The following is a 13358-nucleotide window of genomic DNA, read 5'->3' as shown; positions in this document are numbered from 1 at the left end:
AAGGTGCAAAGTTAAAGAAATCAACATTTATTGAAAAATGGAATCACTTTCAACATTCAAAACATATTATTACACAACGAAATACTCAAGCTCAATAATATCTACTTGTGTTAAACACCGCAAAATCATGGATGGATTGTCCTGACCGCGCGCTCTACAAACTCGCCACGGACGCCCTCGCCTTCACGCGCAAACAGTACACGTGTATCGTTGCCAAGCACACAGACATAGGCTGTATTAAATATCCTACCTGCAGCTGAAAATTTAAATTTAAATTAAGAGCGATGTGCGGCGTGTTAATAAAGCTACTGTACCGCTGCTGTGCGTAAATGCGCATTGCTCTTAATTAAAAGACGCACTTCCAAACTTTCCATATGCATTTTTTCATAACACAGCAGAAAAACTCACCATTTCAGTGGGAACAGTGTTGTTGGTCTCCCTTTTTTGCCAGTGCATCAAAGTCTGGAGTTAGTTTTGTTGTGGCAATTCTCGCTTAATGGTGACGTGAAACGAAGTGAAAATTAAAGTGAAATAAAGAGAAATACGCGCCACTCCAACAACGGTCAATGTGTTTTGAGTGCGCCATCTATTGGGGAAACGTGGGCATTGCAGGGAAAGGGGAAAAAAATGAGTTTTTTACTATAATTTGGACAAGTTCGGCGGGCCGGATTAAAAAGCCTAACGGGCCGTATGTGGCCCGCGGGCCGTAGTTTGCCCATGTCTGGTCTAGCCTATACTCCAAAATTAAACACATTTGAGTAATTGCCTTTTGAGTGTGGACTGTATGTATTATGCCCCAGGCAATGGTGTTGGTTAATTGATTTTGCAGGGCAGTTTACAGCCAGCCTAAATTAGTGAATTTGTATTTGATTTTTCATTATTTTTATAATTAATTGGGTGACTAACTTTAGCTATACGGAATACGTCACCACCATGCGTTTTATCTCCTCTTCTCTCATTTACATTTACATTTAAGTCATTTAGCAGACGCTCTTATCCAGAGCGACTTACAAATTGGTGCATTCACCTTATGATATCCAGTGGAACAACCACTTTACAATAGTGCATCTAACTCTTTTAAGGGGGGGAGGGTTAGAAGGATTACTTTATCCTATCCTAGGTATTCCTTAAAGAGGTGGGGTTTCAGGTGTCTCCGGAAGGTGGTGATTGACTCCGCTGACCTGGCGTCGTGAGGGAGTTTGTTCCACCATTGGGGTGCCAGAGCAGCGAACAGTTTTGACTGGGCTGAGCGGGAACTGTACTTCCTCAGAGGTAGGGAGGCGAGCAGGCCAGAGGTGGATGAACGCAGTGCCCTTGTTTGGGTGTAGGGCCTGATCAGAGCCTGAAGGTACGGAGGTGCCGTTCCCCTCACAGCTCCGTAGGCAAGCACCATGGTCTTGTAGCGGATGCGAGCTTCAACTGGAAGCCAGTGGAGAGAGCGGAGGAGCGGGGTGACGTGAGAGAACTTGGGAAAGTTGAACACCAGACGGGCTGCGGCGTTCTGGATGAGTTGTAGGGGTTTAATGGCACAGGCAGGGAGCCCAGCCAACAGCGAGTTGCAGTAATCCAGACGGGAGATGACAAGTGCCTGGATTAGGACCTGCGCCGCTTCCTGCGTGAGGCAGGGTCGTACTCTGCGAATGTTGTAGAGCATGAACCTACAGGAACGGGTCACCGCCTTGATGTTAGTTGAGAACGACAGGGTGTTGTCCAGGATCACGCCAAGGTTCTTAGCACTCTGGGAGGAGGACACAATGGAGTTGTCAACCGTGATGGCGAGATCATGGAACGGGCAGTCCTTCCCCGGGAGGAAGAGCAGCTCCGTCTTGCCGAGGTTCAGCTTGAGGTGGTGATCCGTCATCCACACTGATATGTCTGCCAGACATGCAGAGATGCGATTCACCACCTGGTTATCAGAGGGGGGAAAGGAGAAGATTAATTGTGTGTCGTCTGCATAGCAATGATAGGAGAGACCATGTGAGGATATGACAGAGCCAAGTGACTTGGTGTATAGCGAGAATAGGAGAGGGCCTAGAACAGAGCCCTGGGGGACACCAGTGGTGAGAGCACGTGGTGCGGAGACAGATTCTCGCCACGCCACCTGGTAGGAGCGACTTGTCAGGTAGGACGCAATCCAAGCGTGGGCCGCGCCGGAGATGCCCAGCTCGGAGAGGGTGGAGAGGAGGATCTGATGGTTCACAGTATCAAAGGCAGCCGATAGGTCTAGAAGGATGAGAGCAGAGGAGAGAGAGTTAGCTTTAGCAGTGCGGAGCGCCTCCGTGACACAGAGAAGAGCAGTCTCAGTTGAATGACTAGTCTTGAAACCTGACTGATTTGGATCAAGAAGGTCATTCTGAGAGAGATAGCAGGAGAGCTGGCCAAGGACGGCACGTTCAAGAGTTTTGGAGAGAAAAGAAAGAAGGGATACTGGTCTGTAGTTGTTGACATCGGAGGGATCGAGTGTAGGTTTTTTCAGAAGGGGTGCAACTCTCGCTCTCTTGAAGACGGAAGGGACGTAGCCAGCGGTCAAGGATGAGTTGATGAGCGAGGTGAGGTAAGGGAGAAGGTCTCCGGAAATGGTCTGGAGAAGAGAGGAGGGGATAGGGTCAAGCGGGCAGGTTGTTGGGCGGCCGGCCGTCACAAGACGCGAGATTTCATCTGGAGAGAGAGGGGAGAAAGAGGTCAAAGCACAGGGTAGGGCAGTGTGAGCAGAACCAGCGGTGTCGTTTGACTTAGCAAACGAGGATCGGATGTCGTCGACCTTCTTTTCAAAATGGTTGACGAAGTCATCAGCAGAGAGGGAGGAGGGGGGAGGAGGGGGAGGAGGATTCAGGAGGGAGGAGAAGGTGGCAAAGAGCTTCCTAGGGTTAGAGACAGATGCTTGGAATTTAGAGTGGTAGAAATTGGCTTTAGCAGCAGAGACAGAAGAGGAGAATGTAGAGAGGAGGGAGTGAAAGGATGCCAGGTCCGCAGGGAGGCGAGTTTTCCTCCATTTCCGCTCGGCTGCCCGGAGCCCTGTTCTGTGAGCTCGCAATGAGTCGTCGAGCCACGGAGCAGGAGGGGAGGACCGAGCCGGCCTGGAGGATAGGGGACATAGAGAGTCAAAGGATGCAGAAAGGGAGGAGAGGAGGGTTGAGGAGGCAGAATCAGGAGATAGGTTGGAGAAGGTTTGAGCAGAGGGAAGAGATGATAGGATGGAAGAGGAGAGAGTAGCGGGGGAGAGAGAGCGAAGGTTGGGACGGCGCGATACCATCCGAGTAGGGGCAGTGTGGGAAGTGTTGGATGAGAGCGAGAGGGAAAAGGATACAAGGTAGTGGTCGGAGACTTGGAGGGGAGTTGCAATGAGATTAGTGGAAGAACAGCATCTAGTAAAGATGAGGTCAAGCGTATTGCCTGCCTTGTGAGTAGGGGGGGAAGGTGAGAGGGTGAGGTCAAAAGAGGAGAGGAGTGGAAAGAAGGAGGCAGAGAGGAATGAGTCAAAGGTAGACGTGGGGAGGTTAAAGTCACCCAGAACTGTGAGAGGTGAGCCATCCTCAGGAAAGGAACTTATCAGGGCGTCAAGCTCATTGATGAACTCTCCAAGGGAACCTGGAGGGCGATAAATGATAAGGATGTTAAGCTTGAAAGGGCTGGTAACTGTGACAGCATGGAATTCAAAGGAGGCGATAGACAGATGGGTCAGGGGAGAAAGAGAGAATGTCCACTTGGGAGAGATGAGGATCCCAGTGCCACCACCCCGCTGACCAGAAGCTCTCGGGGTGTGCGAGAACACGTGGGCAGACGAGGAGAGAGCAGTAGGAGTAGCAGTGTTATCAGTGGTAATCCATGTTTCCGTCAGTGCCAAGAAGTCGAGGGACTGGAGGGAAGCATAGGCTGAGATGAACTCTGCCTTGTTGGCCGCAGATCGGCAGTTCCAGAGGCTGCCTGAGACCTGGAACTCCACGTGGGTCGTGCGCGCTGGGACCACCAGGTTAGAGTAGCAGCGGCCACGCGGTGTGAAGCGTTTGTATGGTCTGTGCAGAGAGGAGAGAACAGGGATAGACAGACACATAGTTGACAGGCTACAGAAGAGGCTACGCTAATGCAAAGGAGATTGGAATGACAAGTGGACTACACGTCTCGAATGTTCAGAAAGTTAAGCTTACGTTGCAAAAAATCTTATTGACTAAAATGATATAGTACTGCTGGCTGGTGAAATAGGCTAGCTAGCAGTGGCTGCGTTGTTGACTTTGTTTGAAAGTGTAGCTGGCTAGGTAACCTCGACAATTACTCTAGACTACACAATTATCTTGGATACAAAGACGGCTATGTAGCCAGCTAAGATCAAACAAATCAAACTGTTGTACTGTAATGAAATGAAATGTAATACTACCTGTGGAGCAAAGCGGAATGCAACTACTCACTCCAACCCGGAAGTGCGTATCGTAGAGGGAGAGGCAATAGAAGTGTTGTTTCTTGTATTATTGTCTTTTGTGTCTTTAGAGGACTGCTTCACCTTAATGTCCCCTTTCCCTTTTCTTCTGTCCTTATTTTGTCCCACTTTGTCCCTTCTTCTCTTCTGCCAACTAGACACTCCTTGTTAGCTAGCTAGCTTCTTCCAGGAATGTCCCTAGCAACTGCCTAGCAACAGGTAAACAACTTAGCTAGCTAAGAAAACGGTATAATTTTATGAAAAATTGTTACTTATTCAAAAGCCTTTCTTCTTTGTTTGCTGCTTGTTTGGTCTCCTATTCAGTTTGCAGTTTTCTTTTGATTTTTTTTCGATGTACTTTACTCTAAAAAAAAAACATTTAAATTTCAATATTTGTAGGAGCTCATCTTTTCAGCTGCTGCTGCTTAATTTGGGAATATTAACTCTCCTTTATAATTTTTTCTTGAGCACGCAGACGGGCCGTCAACAGTTTCGTGAAATATGTTTTGTTCGTGAAAACATGTCACTATCGACGTTCCAGAACCGATTTCACTTGGTTTCCCCAAATTAAGCACGGAGTATCTGCAGGAACAAGGTTGGAGAGCCCATGGGATACAGAGTTTGGGCGGAATAACACCGGTTGGGCAGCGAAAGCGTGCTCCTCAAACAGTGGTTAATGTGTGGAGGGAAAATAGTGTCCTTATGTTTATTTCTCACTTGCTCATATTACGCGCATACTCTGCTTTACAACCGAATAAGCCTACAAAACCGACCAGCGAGAAAGCGCACGGCCACAATTCGCTATCAATTCTTTATTCGAGTGCCCCTGCTCCTGCCCATTTAATAATAGGCCATTCTAAATTTAAATTTAAATTGACATATTAGTAAAGACGAGATTAAATTGAGAATAGTCTGATGGGTGAAAATATGATCACTTGATGAGAGAACAGCTGTGCAGCCCGAGGCAAGGGACAGAGCGCAAACTTTTTTTGTTACTTTCTCAAATCCTCAATAGCCTATACTCGCACCACGCAGCCCATTTATGTTGATTTCTAAGAAATGCTAATGTTTTGTATCATTCACAACTAATGTTACCAAATAACTCTAGGTCTAGCATATAGGACCTGTTTCAAATGATCACTTTTACGCTCAACATAGCCACTTCATACGCGCACTCACTCTGTAATGGGAAAAATAACCTTTTGATTTTATTCAGCTAAGTTCAATTATATTATCCTTACTATAAAATCATATAATATAAAATATTGGCATGGGACTTATAAGCATATCTTGTCAGCTAAATGAACAAGCCTTACAGCATATGGCATGGAGCATAACCAGATAACATAGAGTGGATCAACTCATATTCTGTTCTTCTGAAATATATTTTCTTCATATCATAATGTTTCTTTAGAACTGCCTAAAATAAATAATGGATTTTTTTGTGATGGTGTACATTAAATTGGTTTATTATACTTTTGAAATGTCGATGTTACAAAGGTGTGCATCAGCGGCTTGTATGGGTGGAGGCCTGGAGATGCTACACGTGTTTGTGATAATATACTCCTACTAGCGTCAGCTGGTTATTAGCCCACATTAAGAACAGACAATACGTTAACCATTTGGAATGAGAGCCTAAACGTAATGTTTTAACCCTACCCCAAACCTTAACCCATACCCATACCTTAACTTCAAAATTTGACATTTGGAGAAGTTGAACGATACACAGGAGCAGGAGTAACAAAAACACAGGAGCAACTTTGAAATTTGATGTTTGGAAACGTGGATAAAGTCTAATTCTGCAATGAGATTGTGAGAGCTGGTGCACTGACATAGCCTCTTCCACCACAGCCTGATTCAGGGCATCATTCCTAGTCACTGCACACTACTGGCATTGGCCAGCGGGACCAGCACACACAAAAAAAAGGCGCTACCTCCAACCTCTTCGGCTGTTCCCATAAGTTAACCCTTTGAAGAAACCTTTTTTTTGTTCAAGGTAGAACCCTTTTGGTTCCATGTAGAACCTGTTCCACACAGCGTTTTATATTGGAATCCAAAAGGGTTCTACCTGGAATCAAAAAGGGTTCTCCTATGGGGACAGCTGAAGAACCCTTTTTTGAAAAATTTAATTCTAAGAGTGCAGAGGATGGCTGGGAGGGTGTGGGCTCTATGAAGAGGTAGAGGCCCAGCTCTCTGGACTCTTCAGACTCAGAGTCACAGCCAGACACATAGGCTCCTCCTTATCAGACTGAGAGTCGGAGTCAGACTCGTAGCCAAAGTCATAGTGACGTGACATTTAAGAGATCCAAAGTTCGACGTGTCTTCTCAGAAGGTTTGGTTGTTTATGAGGAGAGTTTTGAATTTCTCTAGAATTTTGTGAATGTGGAATGTTATTGATGGTTTCCATGGCAAACCAAGCTTATTTCCTTGTGATGCACTAGATCCATTCAAGTGATGTCATAATGGTGGAAACGTGGCCAGAGAGAAATGGAGATTCAAATCCAAACAACTTCAAATTCAAGTTCCAATTACAATTTTTTTCCTGTGAGGGGTCTTGTGTGCAGTGGTTCATACAACCAAACACAATAGAGGACAGAACACACATTTTTTCTTACAAAAACAACTTAGAAAAGCATCACTGACACCGGTAACATTACTGACTTTTTCGATCATCATCCCCCTCCTTTTCAAATGTGTTATGTGATATTCTACTCATAAGAATCTACCCTGTCCCCCACCAGGTCATGGTTTCTGCTGGTTTCTATTGAATACCATACTGTATGTCTAACCTGTCCCCCACCAGGTCATGGTTTCTATTGTATAACATACTGTATGTCTACCCTGTCCCCCACCAGGTCATGGTTTCTGCTGGTTTCTATTGTATAACATACTGTATGTCTACCCTGTCCCCCACCAGGTCATGGTTTCTATTGTATAACATACTGTATGTCTACCCTGTCCCCCACCAGGTCATGGTTTCTATTGTATAACATACTGTATGTCTAACCTGTCCCCCACCAGGTCATGGTTTCTATTGTATAACATACTGTATGTCTACCCTGTCCCCCACCAGGTCATGGTTTCTACTGGTTTCTATTGTATAACATACTGTATGTCTACCCTGTCCCCTGCCAGGTCATGGTTTCTATTGTATAGCATACTGTATGTCTACCCTGTCCCCCACCAGGTCATGGTTTATACTGGTTTCTATTGTATACCATACTGTATGTCTACCCTGTCCCCCACCGTGTCATGGTTTCTACTGGTTTCTATTGTATAACATATTGTATGTCTACCCTGTCCCCCGCCAGGTCATGGTTTCTGATGGTTTCTATTGTGTAACATACTGTATGTTTACCCTGTCCCCCACCGTGTCATGGTTTCTACTGGTTTCTATTGTATAACATACTGTATGTCTACCCTGTCCCCCACCAGGTCATGGTTTCTACTGGTTTCTATTGTATAACATACCGTATGTCTACCATGTCCCCCACCAGGTCATGGTTTCTGATGGTTTCTATTGTATAACATACTGTATGTCTACCCTGTCCCCCACCAGGTCATGGTTTCTACTGGTTTCTATTGTATAACATACCGTATGTCTACCATGTCCCCCACCAGGTCATGGTTTCTGATGGTTTCTATTGTATAACATACTGTATGTCTACCCTGTCCCCCACCAGGTCATGGTTTCTATTCTATAACATACTGTATGTCTACCCTGTCCCCCACCAGGTCATGGTTTCTGATGGTTTCTATTGTATAACATATTGTATGTCTACCCTGTCCCCCACCAGGTCATGGTTTCTACTGGTTTCTATTGTATAACATACCGTATGTCTACCATGTCCCCCACCAGGTCATGGTTTCTGATGGTTTCTATTGTATAACATACTGTATGTCTACCCTGTCCCCCACCAGGTCATGGTTTCTACTGGTTTCTATTGTATAACATACCGTATGTCTACCATGTCCCCCACCAGGTCATGGTTTCTATTCTATAACATACCGTATGTCTACCATGTCCCCCACCAGGTCATGGTTTCTATTCTATAACATACTGTATGTCTACCCTGTCCCCCACCAGGTCATGGTTTCTGCTGGTTTCTATTCTATAACATACTGTATGTCTACCCTGTCCCCCACCAGGTCATGGTTTCTACTGGTTTCTATTGTATAACATACCGTATGTCTACCATGTCCCCCACCAGGTCATGGTTTCTATTCTATAACATACCGTATGTCTACCATGTCCCCCACCAGGTCATGGTTTCTATTCTATAACATACTGTATGTCTACCCTGTCCCCCACCAGGTCATGGTTTCTGCTGGTTTCTATTGTATAACATACTGTATGTCTAACCTGTCCCCCACCAGGTCATGGTTTCTATTGTATAACATACTGTATGTCTACCCTGTCCCCCACCAGGTCATGGTTTCTATTCTATAACATACTGTATGTCTACCCTGTCCCCCACCAGGTCATGGTTTCTGATGGTTTCTATTGTATAACATATTGTATGTCTACCCTGTCCCCCACCAGGTCATGGTTTCTACTGGTTTCTATTGTATAACATACCGTATGTCTACCATGTCCCCCACCAGGTCATGGTTTCTATTCTATAACATACCGTATGTCTACCATGTCCCCCACCAGGTCATGGTTTCTATTCTATAACATACTGTATGTCTACCCTGTCCCCCACCAGGTCATGGTTTCTGCTGGTTTCTATTGTATAACATACTGTATGTCTAACCTGTCCCCCACCAGGTCATGGTTTCTATTGTATAACATACTGTATGTCTACCCTGTCCCCCACCAGGTCATGGTTTCTGCTGGTTTCTATTGTATAACATACTGTATGTCTACCCTGTCCCCCACCAGGTCATGGTTTCTATTGTATAACATACTGTATGTCTACCCTGTCCCCCACCAGGTCATGGTTTCTATTGTATAACATACTGTATGTCTACCCTGTCCCCCACCAGGTCATGGTTTCTACTGGTTTCTATTGTATAACATACTGTATGTCTACCCTGTCCCCCACCAGGTCATGGTTTCTACTGGTTTCTATTGTATACCATACTGTATGTCTAACCTGTCCCCCACCAGGTCATGGTTTCTATTGTATAACATACTGTATGTCTACCCTGTCCCCCACCAGGTCATGGTTTCTGCTGGTTTCTATTGTATAACATACTGTATGTCTACCCTGTCCCCCACCAGGTCATGGTTTCTATTGTATAACATACTGTATGTCTACCCTGTCCCCCACCAGGTCATGGTTTCTATTGTATAACATACTGTATGTCTAACCTGTCCCCCACCAGGTCATGGTTTCTATTGTATAACATACTGTATGTCTACCCTGTCCCCCACCAGGTCATGGTTTCTGCTGGTTTCTATTGTATAACATACTGTATGTCTACCCTGTCCCCCGCCAGGTCATGGTTTCTACTGGTTTCTATTGTATACCATACTGTATGTCTACCCTGTCCCCCACCAGGTCATGGTTTCTGCTGGTTTCTATTGTATAACATACTGTATGTCTACCCTGTCCCCCACCAGGTCATGGTTTCTATTGTATAACATACTGTATGTCTACCCTGTCCCCCACCAGGTCATGGTTTCTATTGTATAACATACTGTATGTCTAACCTGTCCCCCACCAGGTCATGGTTTCTATTGTATAACATACTGTATGTCTACCCTGTCCCCCACCAGGTCATGGTTTCTACTGGTTTCTATTGTATAACATACTGTATGTCTACCCTGTCCCCTGCCAGGTCATGGTTTCTATTGTATAGCATACTGTATGTCCACCCTGTCCCCCACCAGGTCATGGTTTCTACTGGTTTCTATTGTATAACATACTGTATGTCTACCCTGTCCCCTGCCAGGTCATGGTTTCTATTGTATAGCATACTGTATGTCTACCCTGTCCCCCATCAGGTCATGGTTTATACTGGTTTCTATTGTATACCATACTGTATGTCTACCCTGTCCCCCACCGTGTCATGGTTTCTACTGGTTTCTATTGTATAACATATTGTATGTCTACCCTGTCCCCCGCCAGGTCATGGTTTCTGATGGTTTCTATTGTGTAACATACTGTATGTTTACCCTGTCCCCCACCGTGTCATGGTTTCTACTGGTTTCTATTGTATAACACACTGTATGTCTACCCTGTCCCCCACCAGGTCATGGTTTCTACTAGTTTCTATTGTATAACATACCGTATGTCTACCATGTCCCCCACCAGGTCATGGTTTCTGATGGTTTCTATTGTATAACATACTGTATGTCTACCCTGTCCCCCACCAGGTCATGGTTTCTACTGGTTTCTATTGTATAACATACCGTATGTCTACCATGTCCCCCACCAGGTCATGGTTTCTATTCTATAACATACCGTATGTCTACCATGTCCCCCACCAGGTCATGGTTTCTATTCTATAACATACTGTATGTCTACCCTGTCCCCCACCAGGTCATGGTTTCTGCTAGTTTCTATTCTATAACATACTGTATGTCTAACCTGTCCCCCACCAGGTCATGGTTTCTGCTGGTTTCTATTGTATAACATACTGTATGTCTAACCTGTCCCCCACCAGGTCATGGTTTCTGCTGGTTTCTATTGTATAACATACTGTATGTCTACCCTGTCCCCCAACAGGTCATGGTTTCTATTGTATAACATACTGTATGTCTACCCTGTCCCCCACCAGGTCATGGTTTCTGCTGGTTTCTATTGTATAACATACTGTATGTCTACCCTGTCCCCCACCAGGTCATGGTTTCTATTGTATAACATACTGTATGTCTACCCTGTCCCCCACCAGGTCATGGTTTCTACTGGTTTCTATTGTATAACATACTGTATATCTACCCTGTCCCCCACCAGGTCATGGTTTCTGCTGGTTTCTATTGTATACCATACTGTATGCCTAACCTGTCCCCCACCAGGTAATGGTTTCTATTGTATAACATACTGTATGTCTACCCTGTCCCCCACCAGGTCATGGTTTCTGCTGGTTTCTATTGTATAACATACTGTATGTCTACCCTGTCCCCCACCAGGTCATGGTTTCTACTGGTTTCTATTGTATACCATACTGTATGTCTACCCTGTCCCCCACCAGGTCATGGTTTCTGCTGGTTTCTATTGTATAACATACTGTATGTCTACCCTGTCCCCCACCAGGTCATGGTTTCTATTGTATAACATACTGTATGTCTACCCTGTCCCCCACCAGGTCATGGTTTCTATTGTATAACATACTGTATGTCTAACCTGTCCCCCACCAGGTCATGGTTTCTATTGTATAACATACTGTATGTCTACCCTGTCCCCCACCAGGTCATGGTTTCTACTGGTTTCTATTGTATAACATACTGTATGTCTACCCTGTCCCCTGCCAGGTCATGGTTTCTATTGTATAGCATACTGTATGTCCACCCTGTCCCCCACCAGGTCATGGTTTCTACTGGTTTCTATTGTATAACATACTGTATGTCTACCCTGTCCCCTGCCAGGTCATGGTTTCTATTGTATAGCATACTGTATGTCTACCCTGTCCCCCATCAGGTCATGGTTTATACTGGTTTCTATTGTATACCATACTGTATGTCTACCCTGTCCCCCACCGTGTCATGGTTTCTACTGGTTTCTATTGTATAACATATTGTATGTCTACCCTGTCCCCCGCCAGGTCATGGTTTCTGATGGTTTCTATTGTGTAACATACTGTATGTTTACCCTGTCCCCCACCGTGTCATGGTTTCTACTGGTTTCTATTGTATAACACACTGTATGTCTACCCTGTCCCCCACCAGGTCATGGTTTCTACTGGTTTCTATTGTATAACATACCGTATGTCTACCATGTCCCCCACCAGGTCATGGTTTCTGATGGTTTCTATTGTATAACATACTGTATGTCTACCCTGTCCCCCACCAGGTCATGGTTTCTACTGGTTTCTATTGTATAACATACCGTATGTCTACCATGTCCCCCACCAGGTCATGGTTTCTATTCTATAACATACCGTATGTCTACCATGTCCCCCACCAGGTCATGGTTTCTATTCTATAACATACTGTATGTCTACCCTGTCCCCCACCAGGTCATGGTTTCTGCTGGTTTCTATTCTATAACATACTTTATGTCTACCCTGTCCCCCACCAGGTCATGGTTTCTGCTGGTTTCTATTGTATACCATACTGTATGTCTAACCTGTCCCCCACCAGGTCATGGTTTCTGCTGGTTTCTATTGTATAACATACTGTATGTCTAACCTGTCCCCCACCAGGTCATGGTTTCTGCTGGTTTCTATTGTATAACATACTGTATGTCTACCCTGTCCCCCAACAGGTCATGGTTTCTATTGTATAACATACTGTATGTCTACCCTGTCCCCCACCAGGTCATGGTTTCTGCTGGTTTCTATTGTATAACATACTGTATGTCTACCCTGTCCCCCACCAGGTCATGGTTTCTATTGTATAACATACTGTATGTCTACCCTGTCCCCCACCAGGTCATGGTTTCTACTGGTTTCTATTGTATAACATACTGTATATCTACCCTGTCCCCCACCAGGTCATGGTTTCTGCTGGTTTCTATTGTATACCATACTGTATGCCTAACCTGTCCCCCACCAGGTAATGGTTTCTATTGTATAACATACTGTATGTCTAACCTGTCCCCCACCAGGTCATGGTTTCTCCTGGTTTCTATTGTATAACATACTGTATGTCTACTCTGTCCCCCACCAGGTCATGGTTTCTATTGTATAACATACTGTATGTCTACCCTGTCCCCCACCAGGTCATGGTTTCTACTGGTTTCTATTGTATACCATACTGTATGTCTAACCTGTCCCCCACCAGGTCATGGTTTCTATTGTATAACATACTGTATGTCTACCCTGTCCCCCACCAGGT

At 45.1% G+C, this 13358-nt stretch overlaps 1 protein-coding gene across 1 annotated transcript in view; it reads left to right on the top strand.

The window, feature by feature from the left end:
• The window catches only part of itgbl1 (integrin, beta-like 1), a 139105-nt gene that overhangs the window by 105842 nt on the left and 19905 nt on the right, over positions 1-13358 (top strand). The gene's annotated exons all lie outside the window — the stretch shown is intronic.

Source organism: Salvelinus alpinus, chromosome 14 (genome assembly GCF_045679555.1).
Source record: "Salvelinus alpinus chromosome 14, SLU_Salpinus.1, whole genome shotgun sequence".
Lineage (NCBI taxonomy): Eukaryota > Metazoa > Chordata > Actinopteri > Salmoniformes > Salmonidae > Salvelinus > Salvelinus alpinus.
The sequence above is the reverse complement of the archived record's forward strand: the minus strand, read 5'-3'. Positions and strand labels throughout refer to the sequence as shown.